This window comes from Triturus cristatus, chromosome 11, assembly GCF_964204655.1.
Source record: "Triturus cristatus chromosome 11, aTriCri1.1, whole genome shotgun sequence".
Classification (NCBI taxonomy): domain Eukaryota; kingdom Metazoa; phylum Chordata; class Amphibia; order Caudata; family Salamandridae; genus Triturus; species Triturus cristatus.
In genome coordinates this window covers 387,066,391-387,089,347 of record NC_140594.1, presented here as the reverse complement: position 1 = coordinate 387,089,347, position 22,957 = coordinate 387,066,391, and the positions used below count along the sequence as shown (strand labels likewise).

The 22,957-nt window shown below is 44.0% G+C and overlaps 1 long non-coding RNA gene across 1 annotated transcript in view; it reads left to right on the top strand.

Moving 5' to 3' along the window:
• The window catches only part of LOC146784240 (uncharacterized), a 204,959-nt gene that overhangs the window by 109,668 nt on the left and 72,334 nt on the right, over nt 1–22,957 (top strand). The window contains exon 2 of the long non-coding RNA XR_014970439.1: nt 16,150–16,232. This is a non-coding gene — a long non-coding RNA (uncharacterized LOC146784240). The remainder of the gene's footprint in view (nt 1–16,149; nt 16,233–22,957) is intronic.

The following is a 22,957-nucleotide window of genomic DNA, read 5'->3' as shown; positions in this document are numbered from 1 at the left end:
AGAAAGAAAGCCATTAGGTGAGGTCTTTCCTTTCAATGTTGCTTGAATTGCTTGCAAGATATCTGTATCTATCTTGGTTTGAGATATGGCTCCTGAAGCTACAGTGAAGGTATGTGCTGTTGCTTTTACAGACAAGTCCTCTGCACAGTTCTCTTTTAAGGGAATTCCTTCACTTTTATGAGCCATGGTGTGTTGTAAGGGAAGCGTGTCCTGAAGGACAGCCACCTTTACTGAGAGCTGCTTATTTTTTACAGATTTCCTTTTCGAATCTCTGGATCCGTTCTGGTGCCAGTGTGCTACATTGACACTGTATCCATGCACACAGAAGGAAGACTATGCCACTATTAGTGAGGAAACTGATGGACCAGCCTTCTGTAGCAAAGGTGACAAAAAATGCATTTCTGATAGCTGTGCATTGCAATCACCTAAGGTTTTAGTGTGTCTATGTAGCTGTTTTACATCACCGTCTTCAAACATTCCCTGCACTGCAGCACAAGCTGCGGAGTATTTTTGTTTTGTTACAACTGAAAGCCTTGCAGAACTATCCATGTAGAACACACTGCTATAGGCATGAATGGGGTAAAACATTCAGAGTTTGTGGAATATTGTATGCATACTGTAAAAGTTGTGTCTGCAAAGTGTGGGGTCATATTCAGATTTTACATCAACTGCACTGAACAAAACAACCAACTGTACCCAACGTAGGTGTAAAGCGTGAGTTTTAGGGATACTTAGTTTTGTCACTGCTTCTAGTGTAGGAAAAAGTGAAACTATAATGATTAGCTTCAACTGCGCCAAACAGCTCTCATTCAGAATGACTGTCTGCACTACAGTTAGGACTTTCTCTATGGAAGTGAAGCATGCTTCAACCGTTGAATTTAAATGTGATTTATTAGCTGTTGGAGTTTGTTTTGTTATACCTAGTCTGTAAATATTTAGGGCCTGACTTATAGTTTGGCGGCGAGAAACTCAGTTGCTTCATCTCCGCCGCTGACATACACTTCCAATGGCCCAATAGAGTTAAAGCTGTCTGAGGTTTTCCCATTTGACCATTCCCCCTATTTATAGTGGGAGGACAAATGGCCAGTTTTCACTGTCCATTACCGCTAGGTAAAACCTGGCTGTAAAGGAAAGTGAAAACTGCAAAATAACCTCTGATGCCATGGTCGAAATCTCCCTTGGCGATTGTTTTTTTTTTCTTTATCAAAAAGAAATCCTACTTTGTAATTTTCTTTTTGAAAACAAAAAAAACACTAGAAGTTGAACCTTTGTCACCACCATGTTCATGGAGCCGTTGTTAGAAATGGGGGTCTCTAGTTGGCAATGGCTGGCCACTGTCCAAGTAGGGACCCTTCTTCCTAAGTCAGAGTAAGCACCTACACCCTTTGATAACCCCTGCTCAACCCTGTGGTAACGTAGCATGAGCAGCTAGGCTCATCTCAGAGGCAGTGTGTGAAGCATTTATGACCATACACAGTAATACAATGAGGAACACTACAAATGGACACCACTCAAGTAGTTATAAAAATAGGTATATTTATATAGACTTAATCACAAGACCAATAACAGTAAAAATCCACAATACTAGAAAAATAGGGTTACTTTATAAATGCTGCAAAAATAGTTCAAGGTGCACAAAATGATGTTCAGTTCAATGCAGTGGTCTCTGTGACCCTTTTACTCACAAGGTATCTGGATTCTGTAGCAAAGCAACAAAAATGTCGCTAAGGAGTTGTAGCGATAAATTTCCTCACGCTAACCAGCGATGCGATGAATCCTTACCGCAAGGGAGGATGATGCGCTGGGTTGCAGGCGGGATAAAGCGACAAACTTCTTCACGCTAAGCCGGTGATGCGATAAGATCCCTGCCGCTAAGGGAGGATGATGCACCGAGCCTGTTGCGTGTGCGATCTTGCTGCGATGAAAGAAAATGGCGCTCCGTGAGGGAACGACGATCCTGATGCGATGCGGGGAAAATGGCGAACTCTCGGCGTCCGTGCTGTGATGAGCTTGATGCGATGATTTGGGGTTAGCGAGCACTTTGGGGCACGCTAACAGGCAATGCGACAATCCTTGGGTTAGCTAGCGTTTTTAGACCCGCTGACAGGCGATTCAATAACTTGGGTTAGCGAGCGTTTTCAGACCCGCTGACAGGCTCTGCGACGATCTTCGGGATAGCGGGCGTTTTCAGGCCCGCTGACGGGTGATGCGATAATCTTCGGGATAGCGGGCATTTTCAGGCCCGCTGATGGGTGATGCGATAATCTTCGGGATTAGTGAGCGCTCGGCGGCAGCAGAGCGACGATTTTTCTCACGCTCACCAGCTGCAGCGGCCCGCTAACGGGGGTTAGCGACGATTTTCAGCACTCTTTTCTCAGCAGTAGAACTAGAGGCCCTGGAACTCACAGGAGCCTCACCTGCAGATAGAAATCCTCGCTGGGAGGACACAGGAGGCTGGTGGTGGAGTCTGGTGTGCCTGAGACTCTTGCAGGAGGCTAGCTCTCTTCTAGCCCTTGGGTGATTGCTGTAGCCACAAAGTAAAAGTTCCTTCAAAGTCCTTTTCCTCTTCTTCCAAGTCCAGTAGTAACCACTGCAGGCGAGTCCCAGAAACAGCACACAAGCACAAGGACAGTCCTTGTTCTGCAGATTCTTGTAGTCACACGGACAGAGGTTCTTCTTGTTGTCCAGGAGCAATATAAATTGTAGGGGTTGGGGCACAAATATTTATACCCCCAAAAGTCTTTGTTCTTAGGAGTCACAAGTCTCTGAACCCAGCCAGAACTAGTTCTGCCCAGCCCTGGAGCACTTTGTGTACCAGGCTGCATCCTTCCTTTCAGAAAGAGGGGATCTGCCTTCAGACGCACAGTGGGAGGTGGAGCCAGCATTCACCTTGCCAGGCACAGCCCTATTCAAGTGCAGGAGCTACCCCTCCCCTCACTCCAAGGCAGATCTCTCTATTCAACCCAGGTCTGACTCAGCCTGCCCTGTCCCTCCAAAACCAGACAGCCAATACACATAATAGCAGAGCACACTGGAAGGCTTAGGCAAGAAAGTACCTATACTCTAAAAGTGGTAGTTTCAAACACAGAATATAAAAATAACCTTTACTAACAGATGTATTTTAATATTCTGAGCTCAGGCATACTAAATTCGTTTTTCTACCATGTTATGTGGGTCAGTTAGGACTATAGGATGTAATAGCCCAGACCTCCCATCTGGCCTATGGAGAACAGGTAGCCTTACAGTAGTGAAAAACGAAATTGGGTGTAATTCACTACTAGGACATGCTACACACATCAGAGCATGTCCTACCTTACACATACAATGCACCCTATCATAAGGGTGGCTTACAGGATGCCAAGGGAAGGTTCAGGGGCTGGGAAGTGGGTGCACTTCACAGCCAAGGTGGCAGATCTGGACTGCACACAGACGCTGCAGTGGCAGGTCTGAGAAACACTTTACAAGCTGCTTCTGTGGGTGGCACAAACCAGTGCTGCAGGTCCATCAGCAGCATTCGGTTTACCAGCCCTGGGCACACACAGGCCATGCTACTAGGGACTAACAGGTAAACCAAATAAGCTAATCATGGATGTACCAATTCATATGTCATCTTTACAAAGAGAGCATTCGTGCTGTGGCACTGAATGGCAGTGGCACAGCGCTCAGAGCATCTATAACCAGCAAAAACAGAGGAGACACAGCGAAAAATGGAAGGGAGACTCACGCCAATGGTGCCAGGTCTAACAGCCGTCCGTCAAACTTACAATGCATTTACAAAAACAACTGTGACACAGATTGTTATAAATGCAAGAAATGTCCACTGAGCCGGTGACCATCTCAATATTTGGCAGGCGGGTATTCCCTCAGGGCATGGGAGTACTTTGCTCGGTGGCCTTGGCGAAGTAAATACCCTTCCACCAAACTCTAAATCAGGCCTTTAGTCTCTAAGATGTCTGCCTGTAGTCCACATAAGAAAGCTGTCTGCGCTTATGTCCAGTGTTTCTCTGAAGACGTGAGAGAAACTAAATCATATGTTGGCTTCACTTGATCAGCATGATGGGGCAAGTAAGCTTGCCCAAAGTTAAGAAATCCAATAAGTGCTTGACATTTTCTGAAGTTATTTGGAGGCTGTAAAGTAGCACAGTTCTTTAGGAAGTCAGAGGCCATACCCATAACCTACTGAATAACATGTGTCCAAGACAAATCACATTTAAATAACCAATGTGAGATTCTTTAAAATTAATTTATACCCATTTATGGTTAGTAATGTCACTCTCTTATTAACCCTAATCATGTGTTCAGTCAAGTCATCGTCTGCAATATTTATGTCATCAATATAAGATAGTGTCTTGGTACCAGGACTATTGCACATGGTCTTATAGACCATGTGCAATCTTTTGTAGCAATAATCAATTAATTAAAAAATAATTGGTTAGTTATTGTTTTTAGGTACTATATTCTGACTAAAAAGCCATTGGAAATGTCCAGGGTTGTTTTAGACTTCTTCCACACCAGATTTGTTATGATTCCAGTGCTATGATCATTTTGTATAGCATAAGTATTGGTGTGAGATTTTCTGTAATCCAAAACTATTCTATATGATCTGCAGGTTTTAAAACCAGAAAAAAATGGGTGTTCATTATGGAATTACAAGGTGCTATAATGCCTTTATATTGTAGCTGATTTAGGATAGCTTTTTGTCAGATTTGGCTTTAAGCTTCAGAGGATATTGAGTCTGTATTTAAGGCTCACTCTTTAAAGGAATTGCATGAATAATTCAATCTTTATCCAACCCCTCTTGGGTCCTATGCAAGGCTAACCACTTGCATATCTTTCCCTGAGTTCTTTAAGTACCTAGAAGGAAAAAGGCTGGCATTATTGCCTCCTCACCCTGAGCTGCTACCCTTACAAAGAATGGAGACCAGTGGTCCTCCGATAGAATAATATCATAAGCATCTGATAAATTTGGCCAGAATATTGTTTTTATTTAATGTGCAATGGCCCTCTTGATATGAATATCTATATCATAAACCTTATCTGGAGGGCTTACATGTCTTTCCAGTGTCTTGACCTGCGTATATTCTTTAGTGGGATTTACCAGAAACTCCTGGAGTTTTGTGACATATTGTAACACCTGCTGCACTGTCTCAAAGTGCTATTAACCAAGTCACGTTTTGCAGAATGATCTGTAGTTTGCAGGAAATGTTTTTCAGTGAGTCCAGGCACATTTTTCTTTTTAAAGTCAGTATTGGGATCAGGATCTTTTACTTCCTTCTTTAAACAAACCTCCGCTTTACATCTTGATTCACTTTTCTGCTTAACATGCTTGACTTTTCTGCTATACTCGGTCTATCCACTCTGTTAGCCCTTTTACAGTTAGAGTCCTGAAAAGAATGAGAAAAATGGCAATGAGCATACTGACACCTATGCAGCTATTTTTGTTTTATCAAAGTCCCTCAAACTATAGCCACCCTAGCAGGCTCTTGAGTTGATGGAGTTCCAGTCTATGTTTTCTGCCTCACTCTTCATTAATTTTTTGTCCTCATTCACCTCAGAATAGACCTGTAAGATCTTAATTCTGTTTGCACCCTTAACTTTGATGTACCACCATGTCTGGGGGCTACATTTGCTCATTCTTCTGTAAACTTCAACCGTCCACCAGGCATCAAAGTGAAAAAGCAGTAAGTATAAGTATTTATAGGACATGAACCCTACCTTGCGCCACCCATGCAGCCCATGCATTTCCCTTGTCCTTGCACTCTATCCATCTCACCAGTGGTAGCCAACATTTATGCCTTTTATCCTCCACATCCCTTGCATCCATTTTTAAATTGTACATAACCGACTAACACAATCAGCATACGTTGGTGGGAGACTGCTTAGCCATTTCCTACATATCTCTCTTCGAGCCAGAAGGATCATGTAAAAGAGCAGTTTTGCTCCATCCTTACTCATCCTGGCTTGCGTTTCCATGGCTCCAAAGACAACATGTAGTACGCTTACCTGGAAATTTATATTAAGGATGTCACTCAGGGGCGCTAGAGAGCCCAAGGCAAGATGGCCACACTCTAGTGTAGCTTTGGCGGCCGGGACTTCAGTCCATCAAGAAGCCAGGTCTAACGAGCCATCCACGCTCCTGCAGGGGAGATAAACATCTCACAGACTGATTGCAGCTGATGAGTGTGGCGATGCACAGTGGGACACCCTAGAAGTGGGGAGCAGTGAGGTATGTTGGGTGAGCGACATCTAAAATGACGGCGCCCAGCTAGTGAGGGCAGCAGTGCAGGATTAAAGGTGCTGAGTCCAATACTGTTGACGGGGACAGGAGCAGAGTGCCACCTCCCATCCTGATTTTACAGCTCCAGCCGGCAGCTGGTGGATAGCTGCGGCTTGCTGTGAGCCTCTTACCCGGGCGATGGTGTTTGCCTTCGGGAGCGGTGCGGTCGCTGAGATCGTGTGGTGAAGCCCGCTCCAGGGGCTCAACAGCCTGCGACTGATGGCAGTGAGGACTGCCTTGCCGTAAGGGTACTGGCTGTGACTGCAAGTGCCTCGTTGGCTGCCCTTCCTGGAATCGTATGAGGACCTGGTGGCGGGATTCAGAGAATGCGAGGGAGCGGTCTTGAAGAGGTACCGAGGCTCGCAAAGCTTATATTAGTAAGCACGGCTGCTGTATCTGATCCCCGCAGCATACACGTGCTGAGCCCCACCTGCTGGGGTCAGGGGTATTTGGAACAGACCTTCCTCCCACCAATTTAAGTGTACAGTGGCAAGTGAGGAGCAAGCTCTTGGCTGTGTGGTTGAGGCCGCTGCACCGTTTCTGCAGCGCATACCGCGATTGAGAGGAGGCCATGAGATGGCGGTGACAGAGCGTGAAGAGTGAGAGGGAGCATGCCTTGGACTGCGGCGACTGCGAACCCTGCCGGTGTCCAGCATTCTGTGCTTATTCTTTTTGTGCTGCATCGTGGGCGATTACTGCCAGAGTCAGTGAGTGCTGTGCAGTCACAGGGTAAATCTTAGGGACCTGACAGACATGCCGAGGGGCCCGCTGGGTTACATGGCTCTGTCAGTCATATAGGCCCCTTTTCTTACCTCCACCATCTTGGTCTATATTCTTAGGAGCTGTACATCGGTGACTGCTTGCCCTGTCTGATAGATCATTGCGCAATGGTACCCATTGCCACTCTGCTCACAGGTGAGGAGATCATTTCTGGTTCAACATTGGGAAAGCTGACAGGCAGCAGAACCTTCTCACCTTTGAGTCCATGCAAACACCTGGACCATTGAAACATGCTCACTCAAACTCGGACCAAGAGCTGCAGCTCCAACCTAGCACATCTTTGGAGAACACCTTACTGGTCATGCAGCAAAGTCTGCAATCTATAGATGGGAAGATAGATGCAATAAATATCCACATGTATACTATGGCTGCCAAGCTAGACGAGCATGCCACACGTGTAACCACGGTTGAGCAGCGCATATCTGATGCAGAAGATGACCTGCAGGCTCTCAACCATAAGCAGCTAAACATGGACAAATCCTAGTTGATATTCAAGCTAAAAACAAGGATTGGGAGGCAGGTTCCCGGCGCCGCAACTTGCACATAACAGGCGTCTCAGAATGCCCCAACACAGGTCGCCTCGAAAGTTACGTGGAATCCATGCTGAAAGAGATGTTTGGTAGTGAGCAATTGTCCTCGGTGTTAATAGTAGAACACGACAACAGGTCTCTACAGGCACGACCTCCCCCGAGGGCCACCCCGAGACCGATCATAGCTAAGTTCTTAAATTATTTAGATCGGGCCACTGTGTTGTGCCAATCATGGGAAAAAGTAGCCACACAACACCAAGGCAATGAAATCATTTTTTATCCCGACTTCATTGCAGCGGTGCAAACGGCTTGCAGAGAATTCGTACCAGTGAAAAAGTCCCTGGGATTTTCGTACGCCATGCTACACTCTACCAGATTGAGAATAGATCATGAAGGTACACAAATTATATTCACCTCCCTGAAGGCAGTCATGGACTTCATCAAGTTCCAGGGATGAGTCTGCCAAACCGCTCCAAGATCTGGCCTGGATTAGGGGTGGGCGGAATTTGCGTAATTGCGTTACGCAAATCTCCGCGAAACGGTAAAAAATCTCCGCGAACACGCAAAAAATTCCGCGAACACGCGTAATTGCATGTTCGCGATGCTTTTTTCCTGTTCACAATTGCTGTTTGCGTGCTCGGGGAGAAATATCTCACGAACACGCATTTTGAGAACGCGAACAAGCAAAAATTTCGCGAAATCGCGTAAAGCAGACTTTTGAGCAACTTCGCGTTCTCCGCGGAACGCGAAATTACGCAAATTACGCGAGCGGAACGGAATTTACCGCCCAGGCCTAGCCTAGATGCTGTTGGCACTGGGTACTAACGAACCCTACGCAGTGTGATTATGGGCCTTTGCAGATAGGTGCATGTACTGAATGTCAATCTGTATAGGGCACATGGACTATATTCAGTGCCTGTTGCATGCCAGTTTGGTGCCCAGCGGATTCAAGAAGCCACTTGGTGGATCTTTTTGTGCTCTACGTTGTGCGATGCACTATGTAAAGTGTACCAGTTAATATCTTTGTACTGTTTATCCATTAGCTTTGGATGCCCCCCTGAGCTGCTTCTCTTCAGTTCGGCAGAATTTAACCACATTTCCAGCCCCCTCTGTTCCATAAGAGGGTAATTCGCATCTTGCATCCCAATGAGGGTATACCCACCGGGTTCTGATATATTTTGCCTGTCCTTTAGTCTTTCTGTGAGTAATGTTTATGTGTGAATATGTTTGAATTTTTCTTTTGTAATTGGGATGGCTTTGGCAGATTCTTAGTGCTAGAGTGGGTAGGGGGTGGGACTGTAACTAATTCATTGAGACTCAGTGCGTGTGTCCCGTTTCTGATGATTCTAATCTCATGCACTTGTCCCGCTACCCTCCTCCTCGTCAATATTTGCTGGGTGGGTTGTGAAAGGAATACTCCTGTTGGTCGCCCCCATATACTTCCTTGGAACATATGGGGCTTAAATAATCCAAAAAGGTCAGGCAGATGCTTGCTTACTTGGACCGCCATCAGCTTCACTTTGCATTAATAGAGGAGACGTACCTCACTGCACAATCAGCCGCCACTATTGACTGGCCTTCTCCTATTCTTCCTATTCCAGAGAGGTCCTTAATTCTTATAAGAAAGGGCACTCCCTTCAACACTCTCCATTCGGAGACAGATGACCAGGGAAGATATACTATTTGGCAGGGTAAATGTGAGGGAACTGTCCTGACATTTAGTGAAATATATGGCCCAATAATGACAGCTCATTCTTGCGGCAAAAATTGAAGCACCACTGGAAGCTAACCATTACTACCCCAGACGGTGAATATTGTCATGAGTCCCAGGCAGTCCTGAACAAATTTGTCAATTTCTACGCCCTGCTGTAAAGTGAATGCCCCTCGGCAGATGCGCAGGAAATGGCCATGTACCTGAATGACATTGCACTTGCCTGGCTTTCGCTGGGACTTAGAGAGTTTCTGGTTCGGTCAATAACAGAAGAGGAGATAGGGAACACCATACACCTACTCCCAAATGGGAAAGCACCTGGCAGTGATAGCCTCCCTGGTGAATTCTATAAGATGTATTCGGATCTGCTGGTACCACACCTCATGGACATGGATCAGTAGGCATACGAGAGACACTCGTTGCCACCCACTTTGAGAGAAGCACTGTTAATTACGCTCCTAAAACCAGACAAGCTGCACAAGAGGTGTGACTCTTATCTAACCGTGGCGGGAGAGCTCCGCTCCGCCCACGGAGTGTGCAGAGTTTTGCCTACTCCGCGCTCCGTGAACTAGGCGGAGTAGGCAAAACTCCGTACACGCCGCGGCGGAGCGAAGTTGACCAGCCCCTGCCTCCCACCCGCCGTAGTAACAATTGTTATACAAGCTTGAAAAAACAATATAAAGTAAATAAAAACGCCTTTTCTGAGCTGCTGCATCCCCGCGCTGCCCTCTTCCTCCATCGCGCCCGCGCATGCGCAGTTGTAATCAAGAGGTCGCGATGGAGGAAGAGGGCCGCCCGTGGACGCCGCAGCTCAGGTAAGGCGTTTTTAATACTTTATATTGTTTTTTTAAGCTTGCATAGCAATTGTTAATAGGGCGGGTGGGAGGCGGGTGGCGCGTAGCGGTGCTACGCGGAGTGTGCGGAGCTTGTTTTGAACTCCATGGTGCTCTGGGTAGCCCCACTACACCCACTACGCCCAGGCTTACTCTTATCCTCCGTTATCATTGATAAACCCTGATGTTAAAATCCTGGCAAAGATCCTTGCAACCCGGCAGCCGCCGTTACTGCTGTCACTGGCCCTGTCCAACCAGTCAGGCTTCATTCCTCTAGATCGACTGCCCACAATCGGCGTACATTATTCACAGTTTTGCACCAATTGGACTCCTCGCTTCAAGCTGTAGTGGTCTTCCTTGACGCCACTCAGGCATTCGATTCCATACAGTGGGCGCATATGTTTGCAGTGCTGGCTAGGATAGGGATACCGCGGGCCTTTTTGTACTGGATCCGACTATTGTATAAGGACCTTGTAGCCCATGTCCGATTGAATGGTATAACATCTGACCCTCTACTCCTACAGAGGGACGAGACAAAGTGCCCACTCTCCCCGATTTTGTTTGCCCTAGCGTTGGAGCCACTGGCTTGCATCATTAGACAGAGACACTCGACCGCAGCCCTGCGATTTTGTCAACACCCCGTGGCCTTATCGCTATATGCAGATGAAATGGTGGTGTAAGTGAGGGATCCAACTGCCAATTTAGCCTGATGGTGTGTGAATATGTGAAATATGAATGGCATTCTTCACTGAGTATTAATTAGACAAAATCAGTCATTTTTCCTCTAACCCCCTTCATGGTACCCCATGCACTGGAATATCCACTAGAGTGATGCATGGATTCTTTAAAATACTTGGGGATATGGATACACTGTGACCCTGAAGTGGTAATCCACCAAAATGATGGCACAGCCATATCTAAGTTGCAGGATCAGATAGCCCACTGGACCCGTCTTCCCCCATAGCTGGCAGACAGACTAGCAATTATGAAGATGGTTGTATTGCCCAGATTTCTGTATTTCTTCATCAATATTCCCATCCCTCTAACGCAGTCTTTTTTCAAGACACTGCAGTCCTGCATGTCGACTCTGGCATGAGCTGGCAAACAACGTAGAATCAGCTGGTAGACCCTCACACGCCCTTACACCCAGGGGGGTTTTGGAGCGTCGGATTTTGACTTGTATTATCTGTGTGCACAGGCCCACTTCGCGCATTACTGGTACCACCCTCAACGTTACATGCCACATACTGCACCTGAGCATGATGCAGCCTTCCCCATCCCTCTCACAGCTATATTACCGCACACTCTCAGGCCGAACACATCCAAGGCGGTCAGTTCGCTGCACAGCACAACGAGAGCTTGGCAGGCACTTGCCACACAAGCAAACAAAACACCGCTGTATGCCCCGTTACTGCCATTATTACACCATCTGTCCCTATCAGTCACTAGAGAGCAAGGAGCACTTCACTTGAAATACTGCAAGAAGCGGGATTGCGGGTGATGGGTGACGCCTTCCCCGGATCCTTTATAAGGCTAGCAGAGTTTCAGGGGGATCGCGATTGCAACCCCCTCCGCAGCTTTGTATACTATAGGCTGAGAGGAACCATTGAAGCACTGTACCCCACCTTTGCACAAGAGCCGGCAACATTGAAGTATTTGCAGCTCGTACTTTCATGTACAGATGGTAAAAAGCGTTTCACCAAATTATATAATGCCTCTCAATGCAAGCTAGATGGGTCCGTCGACACTCCGCTGGATTAGTGGAACACTACTTTGGACAGTCCATTGTCGTAGGCAGATTTTGAGCTTTGCTGTACCCCGCTGGGTAAACTCACATCCAATTGTAACCTAAGAATCATACAATCTACAGCAGGCCTACTATTCCTCCTCCAGCTGCACAGTTCAGGTTGTGGGTGGAAGTGTCCTGCATGCACTGTGGGGCCAGCGGCAGTGGATTTTTTGCACTTGACATGGGCATGTGGCCCAGTAGCCCAATACTAGTCGTGGATCACGCCCACTTTATCAATTATGTTCGAAGTTCAAGTTGACTACCCCCAGGGTGTGCCTACTGGGCCTTATAAAGTCACTTCAGCCCATTACCGTAAATATGTAGCAGTTTCATTGTTAATTGCTAAACGCAGGGTGTCAATGTGTTGGGGGGGAGGCGAGCCCCCGAAACATGCTGAGTGTCTTCAAGATCTGGCGTATTGCAGGGCTCAACTAGAAATCTAAGCATAGGAGCTCCTGCCAGCTTTGCGGCCAAAGCGCTTCTGGGGTCCCTATTTTTCCTATTTATTGTCTAGCCCCGCTGACAAATGAGATTAACTGTGGTCCATTAAAGTACTGTATATGCGGAGGGTCAAGGGGGATGGGAAATTATCACATTGTCTTATTTATTGGATTGCTGTATCGAAGTCTAAATTGGGCTGTTTATGTAATACTTGTTTATTTAAAATTAGAAATAAAAACGTTTTTAAAAAAGATGTCACAACGAGCCTTACTCACGTCCTCCCCAAAGTTCTGGATCCTGGGACATTCCGCAAACACATGGAGATTGTTCGCTTTCTCAAACTCACATTTCGTACACTTCAATACTCCCCGTTTTCCCATCTTCTATATTATTTGGGGCGTACGCTACAATCTGTGGAGGGAAAAGAGATGGTTCCTCCTTAAACATGCAGGCTTGACAGTGCTATGCAGAAGATTCAGATACTTGCCATAGGTTTTCCAGCTGTGTTCCCGGCAAGTGCTTTCCCCAGAGCTTCTCCGGCAATGAGAAGTCTCCATCAGCAAGATCCACCATAAGCCAGTACCACCTTGAGACTTCCTTGCCCTTTAGAGTACCTTGATGTAAAGTCTCTGTCAACTCATTTGAACCACCAACCTCTGTAGTCAATCCCTGAGACCAACTTTTTAATTGAAGATATATAAATTTTGAAGCTTTGCCATCAACCATAACACAGAACTCTTCCCAAGGTGGCATCTCACCATCTTGTATCAATTGACCCCAACTCTGCAAACCAACGTCCGTAATGGGGTGTGTCAGTGTTTCCTTAGTCCATTCGGGAGAGCTTGGGGAGTCCCTAATTGGTGCAAATGTGCTGAAGTGGGTAAGTTTGGTGGCCTTCCTTTTTAGTTTACAGTGCTGCTTTTTCATTGCCGTAACCCTAAATGTAACTTTTTGTTTTGAGATGTGGTTTAGCGACTCGTTATCGATCATAAGGTGTCACAGCACCTCCAGACGTGTATAATTCTGAAATAATCGTCAGTAGTTCCTGTTCACAATCTTACTTGGGACCTGCTGCCATTTGATAGCGCACTGCCAAAGTGGAGTATTCTTTTCAAATGTTATTCAAAATAATTGCGGAAACTGTTTCAGAATTCCCCATTCATTTCATAACGAAATGAAGAACAAGTGCAGCTCCATTCTCATTCACCTGTTTCAACACATCTGGTAGCACTTCTAATGAGGGTGTGTCATGCGTAGTAGGGAAGCTACTTTCAAACACACTTCCCAGGTGTTGAACTCTCTATAAGTGGCGCCATCCCAAGGGAAAGACACATAGTCACAATTATATGCTGGTCTTGGGGTGTTGTGTTAGAATAGACCATTCCCACATGGTAGGTCTGCCGAGCAATAAATAATGGAATTTCATCTTTTTTTATGGGTACTTTGCCCATAATGGCATTTATATTCTGTGAACTGATTGGTTGTATTGGGAACATGCCATTGAGTGCTTGTGGTTCAGGTGCTATAGATGCTGTTCTTGCAACTGTTATCTACAGTAAGTATTGTCAGTAGGTACTATTTGATTTAATGATCTTACTACATCCCTAGCTGGTAAATTTGCTGGGTTAGAAAATGGTGTAAATCCAGCAAATGTGGACCCGTTGCCACCTTCATTACTCAGGGAACCCAGTCTGACATTCTGTGGTGCATGGTATTGTCAGTTACCAAACCAATGTTATGTTCTTGGTAAGTCAATGAGACTTCCAAGACCCCATAAGCCTGATAATTTGCTGGTTCCTGGGTATATGTGTATGTATGAAAGTGCTTTGTGTTTTTCCAAGAGTAAAAAATGCATCATGTACATTTACAACAAATGTCATTGCATCCCCTGTTCTAAGGATACCTCTATTCAGAAGAAGGTGTGTAACTGATGCCCTTTAATTTATACCTATCATCTTAGGTTGCATGCCCACTGCGAATCCCCATAACATTTAATTGTAGCCCAGGTCCTTAAAAATAGTGATGGTGTATTAAATAGGAAAGTAGTAGCAACTAATGTCGCAGTTAATAGCGACGCAGCCCTTTGTAATATTGCGTCATGGAATATCTCTAGCTTACGTTCAAAGCTAAATAACCCTTTGTAGTGGGATTTCATAGTAAAATTTGAGATATTTTGTTTCCAGTACACACGTGCTAAGGAAGTTACTCATATGAATGGGTTTAGGACATACCATACTCCAACTATTGAGGGGACGAGTGGAAGGGCAAAGGGCGGGCTATGTACGTATATATCAAGTAGTCTGAAAATAAAAAAGATAACGATGTTTGGAGAGGAAATCTATTATCAAGTGGTTGTAATCCACGTAGATACAAAACATTGTATTGCTCTGGCAAACTTTTATAACATCATACCCCTGGATAAAGTTGGGGTTATTGTAAAAAAAATTGGGCAGGGACTTGTAGTCTGTGCGCAATAATAGTGCTAAAGACACGATGTTAATCCTGGGGGGGGGGATTTTACATTGAACAGTTTATGTGTTAGTGAGCTTGGACAGAAGTCAACCTTCCCTTGACAGCAGGAAACTTATTTCTCATACCAATATCTTATTCTACAAATAATATCAAAGTATTGGATGCTGGAAAGCAAAGTACAAGCAGACCAATAACTAAAGAAATGTGCTAAAACCATAATATTTGCAACCAGTTTTCCAAGATGTCTTTTGATGGTTTGAGGGAAGGATGCTCAAATATCTTGAAACCTCATATGCTATACTTACATCCTATTCTGCAAAGAGCATTAAAGTGGTGTAGGCTGTTAAATACAGTATGAAAAGAAAAATAACTTAAGAAATGTGCTTTTGGTGCATGATTTGCTACCAATTTTCCTAAACTTCCTTTGGCGGATGTGCTCGCTCAAATATTTTTCCGTCCTTTTAGGTTCTTATAAGTAGTCCACTGCGTCTAGATCGTCTTGTAAAGTGAAACACAACTGAAACACAACTTTCCACATTGTACTTGTTTTTTTGGCTTAATCATACATGCCAACATTTTAGAAGAGAAAAGTGGTAATCTCCTCCAAACAATTGGGAGAATGTATTTCCCTCATTGATTTTATTGGGCCTAAATCGGGTACTTTTATGAATGGGCTTTGTAAGTCGCTGCTGCAGGATCAAATATTAGAAATGTAAATGTTCTTTTTTTCTTACCTGTCAGAAGCACGGAGAAAGCGCTATGTCTGGCAGAAAGTGATGCAAATGTTATGCACTGACCTTAAGGAGCAGGTTACTGTTACTGGCAGTGCATACTCCGAGTTACACAATACCAAGCCCTGTCAGCAGAAGCCTGCAGAGGAATAGGGTTTTTGCATGCTGGAATCATTTGGGGGGAAACTAGCCTTGAAATTGGTAGTCTCACGTCTGAATGAGGAGGGTTGGCATGTATGGCTCATAGTGATTTAAAATAGAACATTTTCCACTTATTGTGCAAAAAAATCCTTGAGGAAGAACTCCAAAACCAAGGTAAGTAATATTAAATCATGTTATTCTGAGAAATATTTTACAATTTGCTTCTAAGTCCACTGATCTCCACATATAGTCCACCTAATTAACTTCCCAGGTTATGCATTGCACTAAAAAGTGAAGGGAGCCCAAACGCTAGTAATCATTCACTCAGCCCTAATGATGTCTTCTTATCCACTGTTCGAAGCGTCAGCCCCCCCCCCCAAAAAAGTTTGAGTTTAGCTGTGAAATCAAGCACACAACCAGTAACCCTTCTGCTTCTCTTCCCAGTGTTTAGCCCCTATCACAATCAACCATGCCTCTGAAGAATTCAACAACAGTTTGGAGCACCTGCTGCAGGAGAAGGTGAACGGGTGAGAGCCTTGACCGTCTGTCACTTTTCCACTTAAGATTTAAAAATAGTGTAATTTTCCCACATACACATGCCTGAATCAATCCTTGTCATCAGAGTTGGATTCTCCCTGACACTTACTACAACAGGAACATTAAATCGCATGCACCTAGTAGTGGTAGTTTGGAACAAGGTCACCTTCAGAACCTTGGAAATGTAACTGTTACTTGCTGTTAAACAACAGAATGAGCACAGCACATCTATGCTGCCACAGGTCTGTCGGTCCTGGCATGTTTTGCATTGAAGGTTTTGTGAAGCAGTGGGAATGTGTACGCTTCATTTGTTTGTAAATGTGGTGTCCCAGATGAATTGCTTTGATCTGATGTGACGCAGCTGGTCTGTATATGCTTGTTGTAGCTGTTTTGAACATTTACTGTTGTGGAGCGCACTGACACAGATGCTCTGTATAGACTTGTTATCTTTGATGTGAACATTTACTGTTGTAAAGCGCTCTGATACCTTGGGGTCTAGCTAGCACTATATAAAACTCTCAAATAAATAAATCTGTGGCATTCAGTTCAGGCAGTATCATAATTAGAACGTCTGGCCTCTTGTTAGCTTGAAACTCAGGCAATACGGCAATACATTGGATGTGCTCTGAAACCCATTCCCTTCATTCTTTTTCTCTACCTACCCACTACAGAAAATGATTACTTGCTCCAAAAACAACACAAGAGGAGAATCCTTTCTTTGAGCAGCATGTGATGCACCTATAAATCTTTATGTCTATGCACCATCCCCATTTGTTCCTCCATGGAATTCAGAGTGCGGCCTGGTTGCAGCCGTGAAACTCTTTTCCGGAGTAACTGAAGTCTTTGGACATGGTAATATTTACATTTCAGTTCGTATACTTTTCATTTTTACCCAAAATTAAACAATATCGTCTTTTAAACGAACTATTTTACTTCTGCCGTGCCCATCTGACAGGCTACGGGAAGATAGGTCCTAGTTTTAAGTAATAAGGGGCCTTGTCAGAGGTGCACTGACAAAAAAGAACAACTAGAACAAGCATTGGCATAGCCAATAGGTCTCGCCTTTGGGACCTTATAAGTGTTTTGCCATGCAACAGTTGCATAACTAAATACTTATAAGGTCCCAAAAGCGAGACCTATTGGCTATGCCAAGCGGCCGTGCGGCCGCGAAAGTGATCGCGATCGCACATCAAAGCGGCTGCAAAAGTGAAAGTAATCGCGGTAAAGCGCGGCGCGCGTGCCCGCGCACATGCACTGTAGCTCTAGGCTGGCCTGGTAGCACTTTTTGGAGCCCTCTCAATAAGTCTCACCAGACCAGCGCATGCGCTGGGTCAGGCGAGACCTAAAAAGGACACACAAGAGGAAACGTGGAGGAATCTGACATAGTGTTGTGCTACTTACTAGCATTTTTCCCGACCGCGTCTTCTTCCTTCTGCAGTCGAGCCTGTTTCCTCTGCTAGGCATCTCCGTACGGCTCAGCGATTCTGAAGTCAGATGAGAATTGGTTGGGTGGGGTTACCCCTTACCTCATTGCTGTTGTGTTTGGGGATGGCATGCTCCTGATCCTTGCTGTTTGAATGTAAATGATTCCAGGCCTAATTTTTCTTTGAGGCAGCAGTCACTTTTTTGGTCATTGTAATCAATCAATCAATCAGGGATTTATAAAGTGCGATACTCACCCATGAGGGTCTCAAGGCGCTGGGGTGGGGGGTGCAGCTCTAGTTCAATTGAAGAGCCAGGTCTTGAGGTTCTTCCTGAAGGTATGGAGGGTGGGGAGTGTCTGATGTTGACAGGGAGCTCGTTCCAGGCTTTGGCTGCCGTGTAGGAGAAAGCTCTTCCGCCTGCTCTGGTTCTGCGAATGCAGGGGGGGCTCTGCGAGGGCAAGGTCTGTGAAGCGAAGGTTCCTGTTGGGTACGTGGAAGGAGACTCTGTTGTTGAGGTATTTGGGTCTGATGTTGTGGAGGGATTTTGAAGGTTAATAGGGTTTAATTCACCAAACAATCACGGTGGTAGTACTTCTGGAGCAGATTGTGACATTTGGCTATAAATGGCTACCTAAATCTTGGCTCAGTGCTTCGCAACATTACTTTGTGCTGTTTGAGCTGTTACAGTTACGCTGCTATTTTTGTCTGCATACTAGACATTCCTCACCCGTTTACCTTGACTTTGCTGCACCTAGAGGTTTTTCTTGCTACTGCAAATTTTTTCGTCAAGGGCTTTTTGCTGCTCATTTCGAAAATGCCTGAGTTCCAGATAATTTAATCCTAGATCCAGTGCAGCAAGGAGAGAGACGTCGGATATTTCTGAAAGAACAGAAAGAAAAGACGTCATCAAGACTATGTAGATCTGTTCGTGACAGATTGCAACTTCCACAAAATTCTAATCAACATCTCAGAATGTGCTAACTCAAATGATCTGATTGCAACAGTAAGTACCCTGACTACTCAGGTTCAAGTGTTAACTTCAGAAAATGATGCCCAAAAATCCTTTTAGGTACTCCTGCAGCAAGGCTCTTTGGACCCTGCATTTGATAGTGCTCCAAAAAATGTAAAGAATTTCTGGACATTTCTGTGCATTTTACCTTTAAAATGCACATAGTGGCGATGCTTAACTCTGACCTTTGGTGACTGAAGGAGTTCCTTTATTGGATAATTTTTCACCTTTCAGTATGGCCTTTAAGTCATTGTTTGAGCATCACGATCAGAAACATAGTGTTCAAGATGAACCTTTGGAAATTGAACAAGGCTCTATGCATTTGTAGTCTTACATAAATAGGTTTAAGGCTTTGGCTCGTGAATTTGACCGGACGGTTTCTAATCTTTTTTCCATCTTTACAAATGGGTTGGGAGAAGATCTGAAAGATTTACTAGCCCATATTGTGGGACTTTTCTTCAGAGGTATTTATAATCACTTTACTGACTGACACTAGAATCTAGGAGAGAGGGAGTGAAAAAAGAAGTCTCACCAATCCAAAAGCAGCTTCTTCTAACAGTATTCAACAGTTATGTTCTCTTAATTTTCAAAAGTTAGCTAACCCTGAAGAAAAGTGCCAGTGCATTTAGGATTTACTTTTTCTAATTATCTAAGAAGAAAAGTCAGAAAGAAGAAAATGTGATTTGTGTCTATGCTGCTAAAAAAAGATCACGTGTTGGGAAATTGTCGTGTAAGACCAAAAAAGGTCTTCAGAAAATGAATAAGTTCACCTGTGAGGCAGGGTAGTGAAGCAAGTTTATGAAATTCATACTTGCCACAAACTCATCAACTAATAATATTCCAACTTTATTTTTTCTCCGAGCAACTTTACATTTTGAGTATAAGGAGATGGAAGTACATATTCTGATTAATTATTTTGCATCTGGAATATATATGAACATAACTGGACAAATCTAAATAAAAGTCCTTTGTGCAAAAAAGAAGTTCCAGTAATAGTGAAGGCAGGTGATAGCCCTTCAGTCTCTTCTGGTCTTGTAAATGAACAGGCCAGTAAGATAACTTTATATATATGAGAAACCATTCGGAGCAGATCTCTTTTGACTTATTAACTTCTCCTTGCTATCTAGTAATTATGGGAATTGATCAGTTTATGATTCATAACCTCTAAATTAGCTGGTTGGCAAAAACGTTATTCTTTGGGTCTAAATATTGCAGTGACCATTGCCATTCACATCAAGTCCAGCAGCTGGCAGCAGTCTGTTTCTATTTTACCCAAAGGTGTTGTGGCCCTTGTCAATTCTATTCCAGGTGAATATGCGGACTTCAAAAAGACTTTTCAGGAAAACGAAATTAAGGTCTTGTCTTTGCAAAGAAATGTGATTTTTGTATTGATCTTGAACACTTCACTGTTTTTCCATTTTGGCAAATGTATTCCTATTCTCCGAATGACAGAAGTGTCCTTCAAGAGTATCTGACACGAAACTTCAAAATTGGATATTTGCTCCCTCTAAATTGCTCACTGGAGCTTCCTTTTTCTTTGCTTCCAAGAATGGATCCTCTGAAGTGAGAACTTGTTTAGACTGTCATGGTTTAAATAAAGTTACTGTTAAATATTGATATCCTCTTGCACTGATCTCTGATATTTTAGAAGTCTTAAAAGAAGGCGAGACCTTTACTAAACTTAAATTATGGGTGTGTAGCCTCTCCTTAGAATCAGGCAATGGGTTAGATGGAAAATGATGTTTAGAACTTCTTTAGGTAATTATGAATATAGGGTAATGTAGTTCAGCCTGTGTAACACCCTTTCACTATTTCAATGATTCATGGATTCTGTATTTTCAGATCTGACACGTCACAGTATGGAGATTTACCTATATTATCTCTTAGGGCGGAATTACGACGCCGTAGCCACGGTGGCAGTGCGGGCACCACCGCATAGCTGTCCGACCGCCCTATTACAAGTTTGGAGGTCCGACCACCAAAGTACTGCTGCAGCCGCCCTGGAACCGTTATCCCTCAGTGGTGTTTCAGCGGTGTGAGGCCGTAATATGCTGGCGGAGCTGCTGCGGCGCCTCCAAGCATATTACAAGTTTCCTCACTGCAACCCTTTTCATGGCAGTCAGTCCGCCATGAAAAGGGTGGTGGTGAGGAAACTAAGGGGGATCTACATGGACCCCTTTTGCCTCTGGGCCTGAGGGCACATGCAGGGGGGCACAAGGTGTGCCCCCTGTCTGTATGCACCCCCTGTTCCTTCACGGCATGGACTAATAGTCCATGCCCTGAAGAAACACGCCTTGGTGATCCCACGGCACTGCCTTTTTAAGGCTCACATATGAGCCTTAGAAAGGCATCACTGTGGGACGGCCAAAGCACCGCCCGCCAGTCCACGAATAAATACATATTCTGGCAGGCAGTGTGCGGACGAGTCAGGGCACTAGCATGGCGGCCCCCTTGAAGACTGTCAAACTCGTTGTTGGCACTTCGTTTTCTCCAAGACTCCTGTCCAACATGAAACTGATGTCAAATAAGTTTGGAACAGGTTAAAAGAAAATCATCTTCAAGGAAACATGAAAACCTTTTGTTCAATCAAGTCTCAGTTGAATATCTGGGCTTTCAAATCTCCGCTGATGGCATTGCTATGGATACAAAGAAAATCAAGGCACTCCTAGACTGGAAAGAACATAAGTCAGTCAAGGAAAATCAAACTCTTGCAAATTAATATAGGACATTTATCAAAAAAGTTTCTAAAATAATACATTAATTCACAATTTTTTTTAAATAAACGAAACCTTTTTTTATGGAATCAGAAAGCTTTTTTGTATCAAAGAAAAAGTTAACATAAGCTCCCCTCTCCCCCGATACCACCAGACCCAAACATTGAGCCAGATTCACAAAGGTAAACTTAAAGATTTGGTCTAAACTTAGACCGAAGGTTTAAGTTTACAACTTAGGGAATTCACAAAGTGCATTTACGAGAACATTAATTATGTACGCACTCGCATCAGAGGTCCGGCACGAGTGTGGATATAAAGGTAGTACTCGTAAATGCCCTTTGTGAATTCTAAAAGTCGTAAACTTAGGCGTTTGGTCTAAGTTTAGAACAAACATCTAAGCTTACCTTCGTGAATCAGGACCAAAGTATTTATTGTGTAAACTGATTCCTCAAACAGCACTTAAAGAGCTGGCTTCCTATCAGAAGAGAGGAACCAGGCAGAACATTCTATAGCCTTCTATTCCCGATAATTAAGCTCTTCTGGGACAAATTGTTTTGTTTTAGAAAAGGAACTGTTGGCAATATAATCAGCTTTCAAAGAATAGGGACAGTTTCTTCTTGGTGCAGTTAATGCAGTAATACTCCGAACGGACCATTTTAATCTTCATGTTTTACAACAAGCTGATCATTGAAAGAGTTGACCAGCTGTGTGGGCATATTTGTTTTAACCATGTGGCTTCATAATCACTCTTGTTCCAGGTTGTTGACAGTTTGTTCTGGAAGTACCTAGAAATTGAAGAATCTCCTTCCCGGGATTGTATTCTTCATGCTTGAGAAACTATTGGTGTGACCACTATGATCAGTATTTTCTTGGAACAAGCAAGGAAGCAAATTAAGAAAAGTCACCTTTATTCTTGAAAAGGCAGTACAAAACTTTTTTCAAAGCATGGCTTCTTGTTTGTAAATGACAAGCTACTTATCCCTACTTAAGAGCTACATAAAATTATTGTTCAAATTCATCACGATTCCAAATTTGCTTGACATAGAGGTTAATGAAACACTACTCAACTCCATTTCAGAATTTTGTGGTGGCCAAGCGAAAGATTTGACTTTAGCCAAATCTGGGGTTTTTTCAAGATCTGGAAATACCCACTTAACCTTGGGAATTTGTTTGGATAGATTTAAATGTTGAACTTTCCAAATCAAATGGCAATGTAGTCAATGTAGTCACTATTGATTACTTTACAAAGACTTTCTGATATTGTTAGACTTCATGGTCTACCGAAGAAAATAGTGTCCGATAGAGATCTACAATTTGTATCTAAATTTTGGGCCCATCGGTGCAAATCTTTGGGCATCCTTAGAGCTCTCTCCCCTGTTTTTCATCCATAAGTGTAATTGGCCAAACAAAAAGATGAAATAAAATCTTTGAAAAACACTTAAAATGTTTTGTTAATGCTACAACGTCTAATTGGATGACTTACTTGTCATATGCCAAATGTGCATAGAGTAATGCTCAGCATTCTGCAATTGATTTCATTTTTCTTTTGCCAGCTATGGATACTACAC